Source organism: Podarcis melisellensis (genome assembly GCF_964234715.1).
Source record: "Podarcis melisellensis genome assembly, chromosome: 3".
NCBI classification, from domain to species: Eukaryota; Metazoa; Chordata; class Lepidosauria; order Squamata; family Lacertidae; genus Podarcis; species Podarcis melisellensis.
The window spans coordinates 106,101,217-106,123,794 of record NC_138530.1 but is presented as its reverse complement, the minus strand read 5'-3'; the positions used below and the strand labels follow the sequence as shown (position 1 = coordinate 106,123,794).

The 22,578-nt window shown below is 38.8% G+C and overlaps 1 protein-coding gene and 1 long non-coding RNA gene across 8 annotated transcripts in view; one reads left to right on the top strand and one right to left on the bottom strand.

Annotated features, from left to right (window-relative positions):
- Window positions 1-22,578, top strand: part of MACROD2 (mono-ADP ribosylhydrolase 2) — a 987,478-nt gene that overhangs the window by 126,406 nt on the left and 838,494 nt on the right. The gene's annotated exons all lie outside the window — the stretch shown is intronic.
- LOC309367363 lies at window positions 10,610-13,099 on the bottom strand. Its single transcript, XR_014167090.1, has 2 exons — window positions 12,200-13,099; window positions 10,610-10,825 (listed from the first exon to the last, which is right to left on the bottom strand). It is a non-coding gene; the product is annotated as an uncharacterized lncRNA (long non-coding RNA).

Here is a 22,578-nt window from a genome sequence, read left to right as displayed (position 1 = left end):
AAAGTTCAAATGTACTTTCCCTGTCTTTCAAGAGTCAGAAGTGGCAGAGAGATAAGGAATTGCAGATGCTGGAGAGGAATGAGAGTGTTGAAACACTATGGTTACCTGTCCTACTAGTGAAAGAAAAACACTAAATTGCAGTCTCCACTGTAACTGTAGGTAGGGGGCCACAGCTTGGATTGAAAGCTTTGACAGGGTTTTTATTGTTTCTAATAATCCTTCCACCTGTCAAAATAGAAGGCCCATAATTAGTGGTCAGATAAACAATGGCTGTGTGAATTCCCAAACTCTGAATTTCCCAAACCCACAGTTTGGTTCAAAACGTGTGAGAGAGTTGTTTCTTTAAGAAGACGTTGGCAGATATATGCCTTTCTGCAAGGAATCCTAACTAAACCTGAAGAAACAGCATACATGGTTCAGCGGCAAGGTGAACAGGGAAAAGAGAAGACAAAGAAGGGATCTAGGTGAAGTTTGTACTGGGGGAGATAGAGACAGAGGCAACCTACTGCAGCCCTTCTGCAAAGCATCTGACAAACAGCAGAGAACAGTGTTTTCTGTTCTGCTCACCAAAATAGAGCAGATTGTGGGCATGCACCCTGTTATAGGGAAACTAGCAGGGGATCTCAGACTGAATGCAAAAAGCGATTTTCAGACTTGACACAAGTTGCCATAACATAACAAATGACACAGGTGAAAAAGCTGTCCTTGGTTCGCCATAGTAATCTGCCTGTGGTTGGCACATACTGCAATCAGTGCTGGTTTGCACGCTAGAGACATCCCCTGGTTCACCCTGGTGCCTTTCCTGTCGCTCAGAGCCAAGCCAAATTGCACATGTGGTCTTGGTATGTGTATAGAGTTCCTGCTGAACCAAGCTTCTCAATAATAAGCTTCAGGAACAAACTTAGTGAGATGTCTTGTGAACAAATCACCTACAATTTGATAGATGAAAAACAACCCGGCAAATAAAGGCTTTGTCCCACACCATCAGAAAGCGCTTCTACCTTGACTATTGCAGCCTGCTTCTTCTCTTTCCCGAAGAATCTGTACACTTTCATCTATTTGATTGCTTGTCGTTTCTTTTATCTTCAAAGCTTTTGAAATAATCTTTTGAGTCTTTTTTTTCATGAATCTTGAAGAAAGAATGTAGAACTAATGTTCACCTTCATGTCACTGTTTCCACGGTATCTAAAGTTTCAAAATTATTTAGAATTTATTGAACATTAAGTGGGACACAACTGGGTTTGTTTGTTTGTTTGTTTGTTGTATATTCATTTTGTGCTTATTAGTTTCATTTTATATAACAAACACTATCAAATATAATCATGCTAGAAAATAGATTACTATAAGCTCAGGTGAAAATATGACATGTTGGCTTTAACTTTTCAAGCCGAAGATCAACTGCTGTAAAATGATAATGAGAAGACAGTTTCACTATAGTATATTGGCCCCTCTATAATTTCTCAGTTGCATATATGTTACTTTTAAAGGTATTTCTGTTCTAAATGTCTTCTGATATATGTGTAAATGCAATTTTTAGTCATTTATGATTTTTTAAAAGAGGTTATAAGAAATTCTGGTGTTAACTTTTTATTCATGTCTTTTTATATTTACATCAGCATCGTTGAGCAAATTTGATATTTTGCCCTTGTTTTCCCCCTCTGCCCTCTTTGTGCCTTTGTCTGGAAGACATTATACTCATTTATTTTCCATTAAACATAAACATGATTGATTGATTGATTGATTGATTTAAGTCCTCTTTTGTGATTAAGAAGCTGTAAGAAAAACCCTGAGAATATGAAGTCATTACTGGTCCCATCCTGTGGGTGCAAGCTTCACTGAAATTGATAGGAGTTGTCCTTGTTCTTGGAGAGATCCCATTCATGCCAAAAGTACCTGATAAATTGGTCTATTGCATATATGTTATCGTCTGTGTTTATTTTTTGTTGTTACTGTTTTGTAAGATAACTATTGCTTATTTCTACACTGGATATGTTTGCCATAAAAAAGTTTTTCCTTCTATAGACTTGCTCTGTGGGGAACATTGCACTTTGCTGTATGGTTCCTTATATATTTCCTTTGATTAGTTATGCCAGTTTCTCTTTTTATAATTTTATCATCATTTACCTTTACTGGATCAGAGAATGTTCACTGTTCTAATTTAGCTAGAATGAGATCTTTTATCTGAAAGGACATACTTTTTACTACTTAGATCAGGGTAGTCCAACTTTTCATACCAAGTGGTCTGCTAGGGTACTTCAACATGGAATCCCAAGGTCACACAATGCCGTGTCACGTCATGGTGGGGAACAAATGTTGCTGAGGCTGCATGTTGGACCGCCCTGACTTAGAAAACCCCCCACTATGGATCCTTTTTTCAGTTCTTAGAAATGGATCTCAGTATTATTTGTTAATGCCAAGGTTCCAAATAACTTTATTGTGCTAGCCATTGACCATGACAAATCTGAATCAATGAATCAAAAATAAATGCAAGCAAAAGGGATGCCACGCCACAAATAATAGTCTCTATTTAGATCTCTGAGTCTCCCTTACAGTTCACTGCTATATTGTCCAGGGTCTTCTTTCTGATCTTTTTGGCCGCAAAAACAAAAAGGTTGACTTTATGAGTCACTGAAGCATTTGCATTGCTAAGAAGTCATAGGACCTTCTCTGCTGGGAGAGACATCTTTCCTGTATGGATGGTAGGGTGAGAATTCGCCTCCTGGATCCAGTGTATAGTGGGCAATATAGTTAATAGTGCATGATGTGAATACCAAGAACTAACTTAGTTGGTCTTTAAGGTGCTACTGGAAGGAATTTTTTTAGTGCATGATGTCTTTCACTTGCAGTTGCCCATATATACAGAGTTTGTCTTTGTATGGTACCCTGTTATATTGTCTATCTAGGATGGTAGAGGACATAGCTTGAAAATGCAGCTCAGTAAAAGCTGGCCAAAGATTCGACATAACTGGCTCTAAAATGGATTGTTTTTAGAAGGAGGAACCAGGAAGAGTTTTTGGAGGATTTGATACTTGCAGATCATGTAGTAATTCTGTCTAGTGACACCAATCGCTTAATTGGCACTTGTCTGTGGGCGCGGGTGGCGCTGTGATCTAAACCACTGAGCCTAGGGCTTGCCGATCAGAAGGTCGGCGGTTTGAATCCCTCCGACGGGGTGAGCTCCCATTTCTCAGTCCCTGCTCCTGCCAACCTAGCAGTTCAAAAGCACATCGAAGTGCAAGTAGATAAATAGGTACCGCTCTGGCTTGAAGGTAAACAGCATTTTCGTGCGCATGCTGGCCACATGACCCAGAAAACTGTCTGCGGACAAACGGCTCCCCTGGCCAGTAAAGCGAGATGAGCGCCACAACCCCAGAGTCGTTCTTGACTGGACTTAACTGTCAGGGGTCCTTTATTTTTTTACCTGTGGATATAATCTCCTCTAGCTTGTGGAAAAAATAAGAGTTCAAGTAACATTGGATGTTAGATTTCCACCATCAGCTGTTCTCCAATTCTGCACAACACAGGGCTGGCAAGCACTCACATGACATGGAGGGCCATCTTTTCAGGTAATTAAATCTGGTACAGTCAACTCCTGCAGTTAACGTTGGCAATCGAGCTTCCATGTGTAAGAGTGCAGCTGCTGTTCCCTTGGGTAGGGAAAACAGTCTTTTGAGAAATTAGTTTTGGACCATTTCTAACCCTTTAATAGCACTCTCATCCTTAACAACATAAAGCATTTGAGAGATCCCTTTACTACCAGATATTTTAGCACGGGCTGAAGGTGGCTTTCCCACCTTTTGTGAATTATCATGTCCGTAATCGCTGTACAGCTCTCGGATCAACAGGAGGAGTCTGTGTTCTATATTGGTGTTTAGGAGTTTCTCCCACTATCTGCTATGATTAATGGAGTCAAAGGCAAACAAACAAACAACTTACACTTTTTAATTCTAGTATACTTTCTGATGATATGATTTAGCAGGAAGCATCGGTTGATGGTGCTGAATCCTTCTCTAAATGTTGCTTGTTCTCCGTGCAGACTGTTATTTGTATGTAGCCAGTCAGTTAACTTTATTTGGAAATGCTGAGAGTATAACTTTGAAGGGATATCTAGCAGGCTGATGGGTGGTAATATTGTGGTAGAGATCTGTCTCCTTTTCTTGAAGATTGGAACAATGATGTTTGTCTTTCAGCTATGTTCTTTATATGTATAAATAGCCTGGCCAAAATAGGTAATCACCATTCCGAATGAGTCATGAAGAGCTCTGGAGGCGTCATGTTTTCTCCAGGGGCTTTGTTTTGTATTAAGCCTTCACTCATGTGTTTTAGTTCACTGGGGGACACGTCTCAACAGTAGCTGCTATTGATTTTTTCCATCCTATGCTGGTCAGCGTATTCTTAACCCAAACTATTACTCATGTGTTTGGGCTTGGTTATTGCATGTTACACATTGAACTTCCTCATAATTACTTCCAAGAAATTGGATTGCCGTGTCAGCCAAAGACTTTAAAATTGACATGTTCTAGTTGGAAGTCTGTCTAGCCAAGTGTTAGGTTCTGCCAAAGCTGATGACTAATTGTCTCTGTATATTGTTTCTATACCTGTCACTTCTGATGAGTTTTCTGTCTGTCATTTTTATAAACCCTTTCCATAAATGTCGCCATGGCTGCATCTGCATTTTCTTAATGACATTGTTTCAAATATTTATGCATTGCTAAATGCAAGGTATGGGAGCTGTTGGCTTTTAGCAGTACTGCCCAGGACTGGTCCTATCATTAGGCAGAGAGAGAGAGAGAGAGAGAGAGAGAGAGAGAGAGAGAGAGAGCGCACTGCTGTGAGGTATGAGATAGTAGCAGAGTGTTGGAGGACAAAACTCCCAAATGAGCCTGCTTCCCCTACAAGCATTGAAGTAACGTTCAGCAATCAGTCTGGTTGGCTTTTGTATTAAGAATCTGGCGGGCACCATCTGGTACTGCAGCAAAATATATTGGGCCAACCCTGGCCATGTCCCAAGTATCTGCCATTGTTTTATCTGCAGGAATGTAAAGAAGATTATGGTAACTCTCCGTTATAAGTGAATAAATGAATATTGGACTTGTTTATCCACCAAACATCTGGTTCAAAGCATTTGACTTCGTTGGATGTACCATTTATATGTAATGGAAAATAGTACATGATGGCATATATCTTGCTATTATGAATATCTTTGCTAAGAATCAAGATGTGAATCAAGAACAGCTTAGTTTGAATCTCATCTCATGAGCCTTGCACTCACTAGGTAACCTTAAGCAAGCCACTGTTTCCTTGGCCTCACGCTCCCCCTCCCCAACTATAATCTGCAGCTGATAATACTGACCCTATCTTGCAGAGTTGTTAAAACGATTGCAACAAGGTATTCTGTGCAAAGGACTTTGAGCATGCAAGAGCACTATATAAACTCAACATTTCTGATAGTGTTTGGAAATATAATAAAATGCAGATTATTATGTACCCAAGCAATGTCCCTGCTGAGGAAATGTCAGTAATCTTGCTTTTGTGGAACAAGCCATAGAAATATTTACATGCAAAGTCATAATATGGGAATGAATAGAGCCATGCAATAGTTGTGAACAATGGGACACATCCTGAAGAAAAGAGAGAGTTCACATAGAATTGCTGACAGTGTTACCTAGTCTCATCAGAGAGTCAGCATGAGGTATTGTCTGTGTACAGCATAATTTAGGAGGGTTATGCATCAGGTACATGGTTAATCAGTGTTCACTGCTTAGTCAGTGTCTATGATTGATGATTTCCTTTTAATTCTCAAGCCCAGCTTTCTGCTCAACACATTTTATTCATAATGAATGTACAGATGGGCATTCCAATATTCCATGTTTGGAAAGTGATGTATATATAGTAAATGCTTTTAGGGTATTTGCAAAGGTGTGTGAAGATTGGTAAGGAACATTACTTTTATAGAGTATTAAAAAACAACAACACATGTGCACGCACAGGGTGTTTTTCAGCCTGGTTTAATTGCCACCATGAAAGATAATTTGGTTCACCCTTATTTGCACATCATGTCATGTGACTTGGCAAATGCACTCCCCCTCCCAGCCAGACCTTGATTCAGACAGGTGCTTCCATGTGCCTCTCCCTCTTCCCAAGTTGTCTCATGTGCAGTGAGCCAGGTACATTAGCAGCTGCCCTGAATCTAATGTCTGGCTTGACATCTTCTCTGCTCTTCTGGCCCTGGGGGAGGTGGGACTTGGGATTTGAGAGATAGCCGGAAAGCTGTTGTGGAGACCTCTGGTCATGGGACAGGGATGTCTGGATCCCATGGTTCTTCAAGGCCACTGGCAGTGTGTAGATCTGATGGGTACTTCTGTGCCCCCCCTGCTCTCCTCCAAGGAGACCTCATTCAAGTTATTGGCAGGACTGACTGACTCTATTTTCTCCTATGTGTGGGTGTGTGGGGAGAAAGAGAGAGAGAGAGAGAGAGAGAGAGAGAGAGAGAGAGAGAGAGAGAGATGGTGAAAACAAAAAAATATAAAAAGGTGGAGGTGCTAAGGAATGCAGTTAAATTACGGTATATGAAAATGACCTTGATCAAACTATATTTATGAAATATGGTTAAAGTTCATGTAAACTATTTTGACTTCTATCATTATGCAGCACTCAGAAGAGCTCCTTGCTCTCATCGGTGCTACCTTGTTCTCGATTTGTTTGTGTGTGTATCACACACAGCAGATCAAACAAAATAGCATTGACAGGTAAAGACATCTCCTGAAACATGTGAGAGGCAATGTAGCTGCCTGTATTGTAAATTGCTGGTACCCTTCTCACCAGCTGTCACCTTCTGTGATGTTTTATTGATGAAACGAAAAGTGTCCCTGGTTAAAGAATGCCTTCCTTCTCTCAACTAATTCCAGATTTAAGGGTTGAAAGTGTGTGTGTGTGAGAGAGAGAGGGGGGGGGGGAGAGAGAGAGAGAGAGAGAGAGAGAGAGAGAGAGAGAGAGAGAGAGAGAGATGTTTTATCTGTGTGTGTATTTTGCAGTTAACCAATATAAACAAAATATTTGCTTTTCAGTATGTGGCACTCAGATCAATACAAAAATGTGAACTGAGTGTTAAAGTATATTTTATTATAGCAACAGATGCTCAGCTGCATGACATAACAGGGTTTTTTGTTCCTCATCAAACCCATTACTGCCTGCTGAATAGATGATCCAGAAAAAAATTAGCATTTTTAAAGTGGATAAATGTCTGTTTTTCAGAGAATGTCATCAATGCCGCTCATTTAAATTGTTTACAGTGTTACAAACATGTTATCTCTAGAGATGCTGTAGAAATAGAGTGCTTCACACTAAACAAACCACACAATATTGGCAACTTGCATTTTATTGTGAGAAATTTTTATGTACATTTTAGAATAATGATTTTTATTCTTCACATATCTAAGTATGTAATGCAAAAAATGTGATTGTGAATATGGAATTTGGAAACCTTTGAACCAAATCATTTAACTGATGGAGTTTTCCATAGTGAGAGACTTCTAAATTCGTTATATGTTTGATGTTCATTCCCACCTTTCCAGACAGTGTCATACAATCAAGCAGCAATCCAGTGTTTGAAGCAATTCAGAATTAAAATATTCAGCTCACATATATTAGCTAATAGCGAAGTGAAGAATTGGCATGAGGCGCATGTGTATATGAAGAATTGTAGCTTGAATTCTGCTTAAGGCAATGGCTTTTGTGAAGCTGACAGGAGTCTATTTCAGTCTTTTTAGGCTCCCAGCAGCTGAAATCCTGGTGCTTGCTACTAACCCTGATCTCCTTCCCTTGTGCTCTTATTACCTAGGCATATGCAGAACATCCCTTTATTTCTGTGGATTTTCCTACTTTTTCTGCCCCATGATCTCAAAATAACTGTAAACTGAAATCCTTGCTTTTAGGAACTGCAGTTGTAAAGCAGATGGGCCCCCAAATGCAGATGCTGCTCACTACTTTCAGTGGGTTGCTAATCTGGGTGTGCATCCAAACATATACCCCACACTGAACCCTGATTTTCATTGGGGTTAGGTATACAGGTGCACACCCCCATTTGTAATGCCTCCTATACCCAGCTAGCTTGCACAAGAGTTTGCACCTCCAGCCACCAATAATTCCCCCTCCCTCGGGAGAATGAAATTCATAGAATCAGAGTTGGAAGAGACCATGAGAGTCATCTAGTCCAACCCCCTGCAATGGAGGGATATTTTCCCCATTGTGGGTCTTGAACCCATAATCCCGAGATTGAGTCTCATGCTCTACTGACTTTGCTATCCCAAATAATAAAATTGATTTTCTCATTGGGATTGGACTGTGCTGTCAGTCTCTTTACTGAAACTTTCTCCTATAGGCATTTTCACAGCTACATCATGTTAATTAATGGTTTGTACATAGATTTAAATGCCCTCCCCTTAATGCAAACCAGCAGGCTAGTTTCCACCTGTTATATTTATTTTTAGTATGTATTTTTTATTTAAAACGTTTATATACCTCATTTTACACTTTTAAGGTTTCAGAGTGGTGTTTTTTTTGTTGGCATCCGTCTGTCTCGAGAGACAATGGAGTATGCCTCTGCGGGTAAAATCAAACAGCTGTGTTAGCAACACCGAAGTGGCCTCCCCAGGGTGCAAACCTCAGCAGTGTGTATGGAGGTCCTGGACTGCCCAGATGACAAGACACTTCGCTGAGGTGGTCCAAAGGAAAGTGGACCAATACGGTTGGCACCAACTCGGCTGCAGGGGTTGCTGGAAGGAGGTGAACAAGGCGCCATCCAGCCATTCACTCTGGATTTGTGTAGGGTTTACTCCTTAGCCTATACTTCTCCCGAAGATATCCTTCAAGGCAATGGAGGTTTAGGACCAGAGTTTTCCTTTTGCTAGATGAGCTACCTTCTCAGGTTCACGAGCCCCATCGGCCCCTCATTGTGGTGGGAAGGTAAATGGCTTTTCCATGCGCTCTGGTTTCCGCCATGGTGTCCCGTTGCGCCTGAAGTGGTTTAGTCATGCTGGCCACATGACCTGGAAAGCTGTCTGTGGACAAACGCTGGCTCTCTCGGCCTCAAAGCGAGATGAGCACCGCAACCCCATAGTCGCTTTTGACTGGACGTAACTGCCCAGGGGTCCTTTACCTATTTACCTTTTACATCTGTGCATGTGGATATCACTTAATCATGATTCAGGTGCTTTCCTCAAAAAAGATGATTGTGGGAGGGCGGGAAGAAGAGTTAGCTGAAACACATTCTTACTTTTCCGTGGTGATCCTCTCTGATGCAAGAGCAGGCATACGCTTCTGTGTTCAATTCATGCCTTTAAGCATTTAAAAGCCTCTTTTCACCTACAACTAACTGTTGCTAGTGCATGAAGGAAGAGTGCTTTTATTCCATGTTACTTCTTGTGTTATGCATTGGAGGTTATCAGTATGTTAGCAGGAAGCAGTTACTATTTTGGGTTCATTAAATCTTCAATTAAAAAATTTAGTCCTTGATATATGTAAAATGCTTAGTGAACATGTAACAGAGATATATGTACATGTTCACACGTACAAAATTCATATGTACAAAATCATAGGTACAAACTTTTGAGTGCAAGATAATGTGCAAGGACACCCTGTGTGCTTCTCTGTTGTCACATTTTAAAATTGACAGTTTGGTCTCAGTGTGAGAGGTTTTGTGAGCTGATTTCAAGGACTAGAGTTTGAGATGAAATAAGCAAAAACTCCCATACACTTGAGGGAGATATATTGCATTGACAGAATGATGGATTTAGATGACATTTGGGGGGGATTTAGTACTCTCCTCCTTTGGTCTCTAGTTTTCTTCTTTTGTAATGTTTAAACAAATGTTGATTGATTATACAGAGGTGAAAGTGATATCTTAACAAATACATCTGCTGTGATAGTAATGTGGATTTTGGTTTGTTTGTGTGCTCATGGATATGATTTTATATGTGTTACTTAAAGTAGAAATCTTTTGTAGGCTTATCAGCAGCAAACATTATATTTGCTTGATTGTTTATTTATGTAACGATAATTTTTACCCTTTCTGACGCATACCCAATCGCTCTAGGCAACTTACAACAAATAGATTACAATTTCACAATAAATATCAAGAAAGAATGTAATGGAGTTAGAGGGGAGGACGGATAAATCAGTCTCTTCAGGTGTCATGGATAGAGTATTTCTTTTGGTGATTAATTGTGACGCTCTGAACTCCTGGGACTCCTGCTGAGAAATAGGTGATATGGAAAATTTACCTCGAGTTTAATTTAGAGGTGGGTAAGTAGCCTTGTGCTCACCCACAAAATCAACTGTTCCTCCTGAGCATTAAAGTCAAATGCTCAGAATTCTTCCAGGAGGTTCACTCAAGGTTTAACTTTACACTTGAAGGTTTCAATGCCAGACTCAGCACAGGCACTGGGGGATCCTAGCAACAGTGGGAAAGATCTGGATAGGTCTTTACTTATGCAAGAAATGGCACTCTACGCATTCTTCCCCACACAGGTTCATGGGCCTTGCCTTGACAACTAAATCTGTGACTGTACTGTTATTTCATTTTTGTCTACATACAAATAGAAGCTGCATATTGTTTTGTATGTAATGTTTAATTTAAACTTTGCCGAAAGTCCTTGTGTTAACAGAAAAGGTGAACTGGCTTTATTTTTGTTTTTCTATTGTTAGAGAATATTAAAAAAACAAAACACGCAAAGCTTGCTCTGATGTAATTCTTGCTTCTCTTGTTCTTCCACAGCTAATTCAAGTCTTCTCGGAGGTGGCGGTGGTAAGTTTGGCCTCTTTTCTCCTAAGTGTTGCAAGAAACAAAAAGTATTTTTTTGAAATAAAACTCAATCAACAGAACATCCGACTGAATAAACAGGCAAGAATCTGACCACATGCTATAAATTTAAACATCTTCAATTTTTACAATACAGATAATCACTATACATCCTGTCTAGCAGAGGCTAGGAGTTGTTTTTGAGTATGGTAATTATGTAAAATAACTCATAGGTTGGTATCACTATAATCTGACTAATCCCCAACATAAATGCAAAATGCCTACTTTGTTGAAGGTTCATTTCATACTGGAAGAATTCAGTTTGGGGAAGAAGTTGAAGGGGCAGTAGGTAGGAGTGTTGGGCTTGTGAATAATTTGCCATCAGTGGTTGTTTCTGTTTTAGATGTATTGTAAGTTATTTCAAGAAGAATCTCAACTGATACTTAAGGGGTTTTTGTGGTTTACTTGCTCTGAACTGGTGAGAGGCAAAATAACTTGACACGTGATGCCATTTCTATCACCGCTTAGAGAAATTCTAACATATACCTCTCCATTTCCTTTCCCTTATCTTGCTTTTGGTATTAAAAGCTTTGCAAAGTGTATATAACAGTTTTTTTGAGGTGTGTGTGGGGGGAATTATGCTCCTATGGGTGTGAAACATGGGGGGTGGGATATGGAGGAAACAGAAAGTCTCTGATAGATATGTTATAAATACGAAAGCAGTAGTCACATTTTCTAAGCTTCTGTCTTGGCTATAGTTATAAGGGTCTGATGATCTTCTGCAAATGGAAAGGGGGAAACCATTTAACAGCTGAAGGCCACTTGATGCTTTTAGTGTTGGAATCATTCTAAGCATTGTACTTGTATGATTGACAGCATTGAAAATTGACCATTTGGAGATCAATATGTGCTGGTTTGGTCTTCAAATGCATTTGTTGCATCATTGAGATGGAAATAATATTTTAGGTACAAACCTAACCTTATTTGTGGATGTGGTGACTATTACTTTTATTATGGGACCGCGGAGAGCGCGCCAAATGCAATGCTTTCGGCCCCTGCAGCCCTGAAGCTTCCTCTGGAAGCAGCTTTTGATATGCTCTGAGTTTTGACAGTTCAGGATGTAGCAGAAAGATGTGATGTTGGGGAAGTCTCTGTCTTAAATGTGTCATATATCTCACAGCATTATCAAATGCTATGTTATGTCAGATATTTGCCAGCCTGTATCTGCCATGTGGTCCTTTTGGTTCTAATTGTGTTGCAATTTGAAAGTACGTGAGAACTAATGAGGGGCAATGAAAGTGTAATAACAAATTTGACTCAAAAGACCAGAAAGCTCAGATTAATTCTGGTAGGCTACACAGTATTTATTTATATCTAATATTTTTAAACATTTATTACTACCTCTGGGGCAATTGTGTGATGCTCCTCATTCTTACAATAAGTGAGATGAGTTGAATTTTATTCCTCAGAGAGCTTGGATTGGATTTGCATAGGTACTTGGTACTTTCATCTTGCTAAAGAGCACTTCAGTCATTACCTACAAATGCTGATCATTTTTATTTCAGATTGACAGTAAGGCTTTTTGTCACATTTTCCTGGTTTAATGGCAGTTGTTTTTTCTAGAGGTATTGTAACCATTTCCTGCCAGTTAAAAGCAGAGGCAGAATACCTTTCTCCTAGCTATGCTTACCCCCCAGCCCAAACCTTTTCATATCCAAAGAATTAAACAATATGGACACAGCAATATACCAAAGCTAATCAGTTTGAAGTCCTATTGATTTCAATACCAGAGATTTAAGAACATGCTTAATCCTCTGATTGAGATCAGTGGAACATAAGTTTTGACTAGGTCATGACCCATATGTCTACATTTTAACCTTGACTCCTATCATTATTTGGATACTTAATAAGCTTGTTAAGACAATGAGACCAGGGCATGAGCATAACAGTACTCTCTTTAATAGTGATTCCCATATTTCCTCTGACCATGGAGGTAAAATATAGCCATAATAGGTGGGAGCCACTGATAATCTTATCCTCAATGAATTTTTCTAATCCTTTTTATAGCCATCTGTGGCATTTGCCCGTTCGTTTGAAAATGTCTGTACAGGGGGAGAGAAAGGTTAACAGGTAGACCAATTGAAAAGCCAGAGGTAGAGCCTACCTGTTTATAAAAAAGGCTTAGCCCGAGGTTTGGGTGTAGTTGTTGGTTGGTTTTAGTGGGTTGGTTGGTTGGTTGGGAAAGGCAGTTGGAAAAGCAGTTGGCAGACAGTTGGAAATAGAGAGACAGTTAGTGCAGTAGGTTCTTGTGGGGGGGGGGAGGTAGAAGAATTAGAGACACGATAAAATAAGACTAAGAAGGTAAAGAGTAACAACGTTTTGAATGCAGTTAAAGTTTATTTGTTTTGAATAAACTACACTCTTCTTTGTTAACTTAAGAACCTTACTGAGACTAAGTGATTTACTGGGGACGACCTGGTTGGTGGCATGGATTAGTGGTGCATGGGTCAGTAGTCTGTGAAATGACCGGGGGCTCTGTATGAACACCACACCATCCAAGTTGGTGGACACCACTACCTCTTGTGAGAGGTGTCCCAGTCCAGTTCTATATTTTAGCAATCTCCAGAACAGAGTCATAATAACAGCTGTGTTCTGAAAGCCATTCTTTTGGTAATTTATAATTTGAATGCTTTATTAAGGAGAATTTTGGGAAACAATTTTTTAAAGAATTGTTCAGTATTCTTTGTATTTCACTTTTCAGGTCTTAATTAATTTCATTATATCCATCAGTTAAGTGTCTCGATGTTTCTTTCTTATTTTCTTTTTGCTGGTAGGTACGAGTGTATTGCCTAGACACAGACTGTTGCTAAAAATGAATTGACTGCATAAAATATTTGACCTGGGGGCATTTTTTCTCCTCCTGTGACTTGACATGGCTGCTAAAGTTTGTCAGTGTGGCACAGAAAAAAAAAATCAAAAAAAGAAATCAGACATCTGCCAGGGGTCCTTTGATAAGCTTTATTACCTGCCCGAGGACAAAGCAGATAACTGAAATTTCCCCTAAGGGTAAACCTTATGAACCGTGTAGCAAATTACACTTACATTTTTTTGTCAGAAATCCCAGGAATACATATCTGACAGAGTGGAATTGTAGACTGTTCTTTCCCTAGGTTTTGAGGAGGTCCCTTAGGCCTTTTCATATAGTCTCATAAGAACACAGTACAATGAAAATATCTGGAAATCTACCGTAATTGAGACAGTCTGTCCATTAGCTCATTTGTGAGATTGCACTGTACTCACAATCAGGTATTTCACTTGAGCAGTTGTTTGTGCAACTGAACCTGTGCCTTGCAGATAGACTACCTAAATTGGCTCTAAGAGAGGTTTCTTCCTTGTAGTTTACATAGACAGTTCTACCCAAAATTCTGGGGAAGTGAGAGCCTCTTTTGTGTGATAACATTCTGGTTTAATAAACCTATTTAATAATAAACTGAGATTAGATTCATTCATTCATTTTATAGATCACCCACATGGAATAAGTTGTTTAGGGCAGTCATACAACATTCTTCCCTAAATCTTTGTAAGACAGATATGTTCCTTTTGGGGATGAATGAAACCTTGCAAATCAGGCAGTGCAGTGAGAGGTGCTGTTATCTGACCCATTTTCAGTTTGTCTTGCCATCGTAAAGAGTCCTTGTAGGAGAAAACGAGAGTTATTTCACAAATGAATATCATTTCATTGTTGGTAACTTAGTGTTCACTGCTGTTCACCATTGCATGATTAATGCACATATGTCTATGTCACATGTGAGCCACCCAAAGCCAATAACTAAAATCATTGGCAAAAATGAGAGAAAGAAAGTGTTTAGTTTTAGCTGACTAGTAGCCTTTGTAGTTCCATTATAATATCCGTTATATGAGACAGAAGGCATGGATATATTGAAATCTTATAAGATTGATGGATTTCTAAAACTGCCAATGTTATGAGGAACTTTAAATATGTTTAGCATGTAGCAGTTCCTGCAAACCCCTTTCTGAGAATAATAGCATCACGAGGTACCCGGATGAAACAGGTGGTATCTGATAGCGAATTGTACATTTGGGCTGCCATCCATCCAGATTTTCCCGACTGATGTCAGGGGGGTTCCTTAAAAAAACAAAAAAAAAAAACCCCTCAAAAATTCAGGGGGCGGTTCTGTTTTTTTTTTTTTTTAAATTAAATACGGCAACCCTATTCTAGACACTCCAGGCTGACTGACTTTGTTTAGATTTATACCAGGCACCCCCAAACTGAGCCCTCCAGATGTTTTGGGGCTACAATTCCCATCATCCCTGACCACTGGTCCTGTTAGCTAGGGATGATGGGAGTTCCAAAACATCTGGAGGTCCAAGTTTGGGGGTGCCCGATTTATACCTTTTCTGATCCCTCCAGCATATGGTTGAAACTGGTCTCACTTATGCAGATCACCTTCCTGCTTCTTAAAATATCCAACCTGACTCTTTCAGATAAAGCCAATCCCAAATCAGACCATTTAATTTGGCCCAGACCATAACAATCTCCTTTGCATTAAACTGAAACTATGAACATCAGTTTAGAAGTTGTATATCACCTTAGCAATGTCAAAGTAAACAATTATTTTTTACTTTAGGAATTTTAATATATTTTTTCAGTTATGAAAACATCTTTAAAAATAACATAAAACCCCTAGAAAATCCAAACAGAAAATCTCTATTCCTCTCTCCTGCTTCAACCACCAAGCTCCCATCGAAGTCAGTCAGACCTACATACTGTTCCCCAACAGATACTTTTTTATCCATGTACCTTTGAACATTATTGGAAATGGATGGATTTTTGGGGGACAGTCACCCCATAAATACTCCACCAGTTGTAAAACTGGCACTTTTGAAAACGCCACAACTTTTGTAAGATGTCTAACTATCCAACCTTTTTGTACCTTGCAATGTAGGTATTTTGACATGGGCTCTTGGAGTATGAGAGTTTTGTCTTCTTGCTGATTACATGGTAGGGCTCTTGCTTCCTATAATGAAATCACTAAAAAAGAGAGCTATGAAATTTCCCTTTGATGTGTTGTAGGCAGGAAACAATGTATTTCTTTCAGATAACTCCTGAATTTGTCTTCTGTTGGCATCTCTGGATATTTTGCAGCTGTACCTAATGGAGTCTCCTGCATGCTTGCTTTCCTCCCATCAGTTTCTGGAAGTGAAATCTCTTTGCTGATTGTTCTGGTACACATTTCAAGGTGTGCTTTTCATTCTTCAGTCACCTAGGTCATGAGTGTTGCTGCAACATCAAACAATGAGTGTTGCTGCGACTTTAAACAAATTACTCCCCATCTGTATCAGGAAAGATGGGAACACTGTATGCTATTGCAATGTAAAAGTTTGGAAACAGTAATGTTAAAAAAAGAAAACTAACAGATTGAATTTATGTGTGACATGTTTGTTGATAGCCATATTTCAGGGGTGCATCATTCTTCAAGAAGAATTTGGTAGATTTGCTTTGGGGCATTAAGTAATAAAATTATACTCAACATACTTCTGTATTAGTAACTGGTTAACGAAAAAAATACTTTTAAATTGTGGTGTGGTACTAGAAGATGCAAGTAACTACTTTTCAGATTAATACTACATTTTATCCTGATTGTGCTTTTTTTGTAGCAAGCTGTGTAGTTCAGCTACCGTTGCTTTGCTTGTAGTGAAGGAGAGCATAATACTGAAGTGAAACAGAAATAAAATTGCATTGTAATATATTAATGATATGGTGATGATCATGTACATAGTATCATCGCTAATCATACATCTAAAGACTGAGAAAATGCACCCTAATAAAATGTAAGTATTCTGGATTTTTTTTATATAAATAAAATCCTTTCTCACAATAGCTGACAGATACACAAATTGGAAGAGGTTTGCTGATAAAACTTTTATTGTGACAGCCCTGATACATTATTATTAGAAAACTGCAAACATAGTATAATTGTGCAAATTACATATCAGCAAATTACATATAGGCAATGAGCAATTAATTAGAGTTCAAATTTCATATTAATGTCAGCTACTTTTGCCCTTGAGAGCTGATCTTTAAGAACTGAATTCATAATTTCAATCCAAAAATCCAATATCCAAAAAATATGCTAAATAAATAAAAGGTATTTAATTTAGCTGTTCAGAGGTAACATGGTTTTTTTGTTAACATATGTATTTTCTGTTGTCTGTATACCTCACCACACATGTTTATTGCATGTAAATTGATAGGTGATAATATAGCCAATCACTTTTGAGTACACCTCTCTATAGAAATTATCTCTGAAACAGTGACATTGCAGATGCTCCCATGAAGAGTGTGACATATACTTTTTCAGTCTCGCTAACTGTTATGCAGACACTGAAAAAGGTTAGCAAGGATATCAAGTCAGCATACATCAAAATCACATCTATTTATTCATGTGTAGACTCATATTCTTGTTTAAACAGATAAAAAAGTTCTTAGGGTTTTTTTGGCTGCACCTGCATTTCATGCGTATCATAATTTCATTGGGATACCTTTCACCACTTTAAGTGGCTGCAATTCAGAGAAATTACTGTTCACTAAATATGTACTTGTTCTGTTGGTTTTAATAGATCTTAGAGTGTGTGTCTTTATTTTTGTCAAATTTCATATTTACTTTTATACTTAAGGAAGTTTCCTGATTTATAGTTAATATAGGAATGAAAAATATGCTAAATAAAGTTAAATAAAATAAAAAGGTTGTTGCCAGGCAAAAAAAATGTTGCAAATTCTAGTCTTTCCTCACAGCTTGAATCTAAAAGAGAGAATTTCCCAGTATTTTCCTTTTTATTGACTATTGCGTCCATTGGCCGCTAACTTCAGATCAAGTTAAATAACTCCCATTCCTGTTCAGATCCCTGCTGTTCAATTCCTTCCATTATGAAAGGGGTCCATTAACTTTTGTCCTATCCATAAGATAATTTGTCGTTTTATTATTTTCTTTGGGAGGAGAATGAGGATGGGACACAATTGCCCTAGATCGTTATCTATTCAGTGTTGTTCTGCAGGGTTTAAAGCATAGTTAGAAATACTTCACAGTAGTCTAAATAAACATCATGAGGTCTTATTTTTAAGATGATTGAAATCACTGAAGGAGATTAGCTTTACAGCAGTTAAAAATTCAGCTGTTCAGTTGAGCAGACTGCTCAGGAAAGAGGATGCTGCTATTTTGGTATTAACTGTAATAGGATTAGTAAGCACTATCTAACAATTGGTAATAATAAAAATGCAGAAATGCATAGATTCCTTCCCTGATTTGAAATACAAAGTGGAAAATACAGATAAATACAGCAGGAGAAACAGCAACATGCTGGCAAGTAAAGATTATGGCTATGAAAAGACCCCACAGCAGTTTAATGCCTATCAGGAGAACAACACTTTCTTGATCCAGTATGTATAATAACATGCAAGAGGTCACTGTGATTCCCATGGACACAGTAGCACCCTTCAGATCTTTCCAGGTGCCAACAAAGCTCCACCTTTTCACACTTCCTTTTGGAGGCTCAGAATAATTCTACTGGATCAAACTTTTATGCAGAACCCTCATAAAAAAGGGGTGTGTTTGTGTGTGTGTGTGTGTGTGTGTGTGCATGTGCACTTGCTTGGAAGAAATGAAGAGATGTGACCAGAGGGTTTGGTGCCCATGGCACTTGCTTAAGAGTCCAAATGTGTCCTAAAATGGTGGACAGTTTGTTCTATGTTTGTCAGGCTAATGAACAACTTAAATATATGCTCTTGCCTGATCTTTTCATTTGGCTCTTTTCCATTACATTATCTGACTGGCTAATCTGCCGTTTGTCTTATCCTCCAGTCTGCTGTACTTGTGGAGAGTTCTTATATGGTTTAGAACCGTAACTTGTGGTAGGGAACCTCAATGACTATAGGCGGTCTGCCATATGCCTTCCACAAGTTGTATGTGTGCCTTTGTGAGATAGTGAGTGAGTGAATGGGGTGTATGTGTATGGCCATCTCCACCAGTGGCATGTGACCAGTTGAAGGGCTGGGCAGGGGTGAATGTGGCCATTAGGCTGAAAAGGTTAGCTACTCCTACTTTAATAAAAATGGAAAGCACAGGTGCAGATGCCCTCTTACAGCCAATTCTCACTTTTTGCAACTAAACTAACATGAACAGGATGAGCTAATAATTATCGATGGATAACCATTCTCCCCTCTTGGTCTTTGTCCTGCAATAAAACATGTACATGCATAGGATGTGGAATGGAAATAGTGAATGAGGAGTAACCCTGTGGTTCAACAGTCACTGTCCATTTCACTTGACACCTGGAAGGCAAGAGAAGGAGCATCTGACACACATTAGATCTCTTCTTCCTACTGCATACCTACATCTCTCCTCACCTTTTAAAAATTATTTGCAAGTATCGCTTTTTCTCTTACTCTTCATCAATTGCTTCCGTGACTCGGGTAGGGTTAGATGTAGACTGGAAGGGCTGTCTGTTAACCTGGAAAGCCAATCAGGCAAGACAAAATTTTCTGTGTTTCTGGACCCTACCCTTATCTAACCAAAAGGGTCTGTTGGATGTACATGTAATTAATGTTGAAAATTAAATCTTAGCAACTGGCACCATTGACTCAGGCTCACAACGTAATACAAGTTCTCTTACTCAAAAGTGTCATGAACATGTTCTTCAAATGTAGTTTATGTTCTTAATGTTTACTTTTAATATGGCTGATAGTGATACACCAGATATTCTCTGCAGAATAAGAGACCAGTCTATACTTTCACATAGGGTAACTAAGGACTATCTCAGTGGTTGACTCTGCTCCATGATGTTATGTACCATTTATTTTTCTCTTTTCTGTGGAAGGCATTTAGTTCCACAGAATGTCAAGAGCCAGCACTAAATAGTCTAATTGCTTAGCTGGCATTAAGAAGCCCCCAGATGTAGTAATCAGTTCCAGTGTGTAGAATTGTTAATTTGTAGTGAATGGTAAGCATATGGAGCTTATTCTAGAACATTTTGCCTGGGTGTTCTTGTTTAACGTAATATTGTGTTGGACTGATAACACAACACTTTTAAAGGAAAGAGCAAAAATTATCTTGAAGTATTGGCAAAGGGCAAACTTTACTCAAATTTCCCTAACAAATATTTCTGTAAAGTCATGCAGTGAGCCTATGCTTTGGAATAGTCTTCTAGATTATATGACTCACATAATAAAATACCCATATTTAGGTTTAATGCACATTTCTCAGGTACAAGATTGCTCACACATCCATTTTTATATTTGTTTTGGCAATATTATTTGAATCTGACAGGTGAATTAGTTCCTCACCAAATTAGATAGTAGATGGTAGATATTCCAATGATTTTGTGCCCAGACTCTCTCAAACAAGGTAAAAAACCAGGATATTCAACTTGTCTGATATGTGGAAAAATATGCCTATCTTTAAATACAGTGATCATAGGAACTAATCGGCAAAGGGTGGTTTCACAGTGCAGCCAAGATTATGCCTTCTATACTCTAAAGCACTTCATAACTAATTAAGCCATCTCTATATTTATGGACCTATCATTGTCAATTGCAAACGGAATGACTCTGATTTGAACTCATGCAATAAAATAGTACATTTTATATATACAGTGCTAAATCCATACATACCCTCCATTCATTAGGTCATGTTAGAACAAGTTATTGCTGGGGATGACATCTTACTGTACAGATATGTTTAAAAGTCACAAGTACAGTAAGTCACCTGTAGCTTATGTCTTCATGACCAAGGTCTGACACTTGTTTTTGTAATATTAGACTTACTCCATCTGTTGCCTTTCTGAATTCAAAGAGCCAAGGAATCTGAATCTACTACTTGCTTTGAATAGATACTTTAAAGTATTTTAGAGCATATCCCCGCTTGTTTTAAGATTCAGTATTTCATGTTTGGCCTTTTTCTTCCACTTGCAAGTTCCAGTTTCAAACTCCACCCTTTTGGATGCCATTTCACAAATGTGTTCAGAGGCTTCCACTTTTAAAGGTGTGCTTTTAAGTAACCTGATTATGTGTTGCATCAAAGCCGTGTGTTCCCACTGAACAACTTGAATACCGCAAATGAAATATACATCAATTGATTACAGCATCATATGCTTAGACACTATTTCATCAAAAGGGCACTTCGGGAACAGAAACAGATTTGGTGAAACACAGTAAGCTTTGAAAACATCAGATATTATCAAGGTTTAATATATGGGTGTGGAACCCTTAGCCTGTGGGCATAATTAGGCCCACCAGGCCAATTTGATGAAGTCAAACCTACCTGCTCTGTACCTGATGTACCGTATATGACGCCTGGTGTGGGACAGCTGATTGTCAAGACTTTAAAGAAGAGTGCAGGGCTTTCTGAAGGCACTGACAACTAGCTGGTGTTAGGGCTTGAGAAAAGCCCTGCACAGCTGAATCCCCAGTAACCAGCTGAATTTGGCTGATATGTAGCTAAAGGGGCTTCCTCCAGCACTTTGAGCACAGCTTTCTGTTGAAAGAAAAAAGGGGCTTATTTAAATGCTTTCTCCACAGAGGTGAAAATACTCCATTTTCTAGATTGGTGGTTACAAGGAGCCTCTTTGAAAACTCAATCCCAGCACCAATCATCTGATCAGCGCTGAAAATGCATCTGATCAGCAGTTACAGCAGCCTGCTTTGAACTTTGTAAGGAGTAATTTAATGTCATTGGATCCCTATTTTATTATTTTTCTGTGTGTAAGTGCTGACAGTATCCAGTAATACTATAGTGTAGTATGGAAAACAGAGAGGAAATCGTTCCCTCTGCTAGAGGTGGAGTTACCATCTCTATTAGATTACGATCTCTGTTAGATTGCACTTCTAGTCTTGATTGTAATTAAACTGTACATTGCTAAATGAACCTTAATGGAAATGATAAAAATTGGATAGGAAAATTCTTAATGGGAAGCATTCCTACCGCCAGATGAAAGCCCCCAAATGCATTGCAAACAATTTCAAGTGAATCTCATTACTGGATGTAGGAGAATACCTGTGGAGTACTATAGAATTGCATCTGACTCTGGGCACAGGGAAGTATCGGCCAACATATACGATAAGGAAGTGGGAGTGTTGTCTTCTCAAACTCTAGTTGGAGGTGTGTGCGGTGACATTTAGAGAGGGGCAAAGCAAAACTTTTGAATAGTGGTAATGTGTATTAACTGAAGCAGGCTAAGGTTCCCAAGTGATAATTAAAGTGCTTTAAAACGCATGTGTGATTTCAGCCTTACACTCCCTTTCATCTTCAATGGGAAATCAATTTTGTCATGGTCAGTGACCTGCTTGACAGCCGACTACTGTGTCATTGAAAATTCCTCATTATGCCATTCATTTCGTTTATGCCTTAGTCCCCACTAGCACACCACCTGGATTGCTACATAATTAATGGAAACTTCAGATAAAATTTTCATAACTCTCAAGGTTCATTCATACTAGCTAACAGTGACCAGGCTGAATTAATATAAACCAAGGTGCTTTGGTTTGTTTGTTTGCTTTTATTTCAATGACACTTGCTATTAGGGAAGCAGTATACTTAGCCATTTTAAAAAGAAACCTAAATAGTTTTCTTTTCAGCAGTTGCTCCCCAAGTACAATGCTGAATGAATGAATCGAAACTAAAGGTATGTACCCGTGAATGATATTAAGGTGTAATCAGGGCTTTTTTCCAGCTGGCGCTCACCAGAGCTTAGCTCTGGTACCTCTC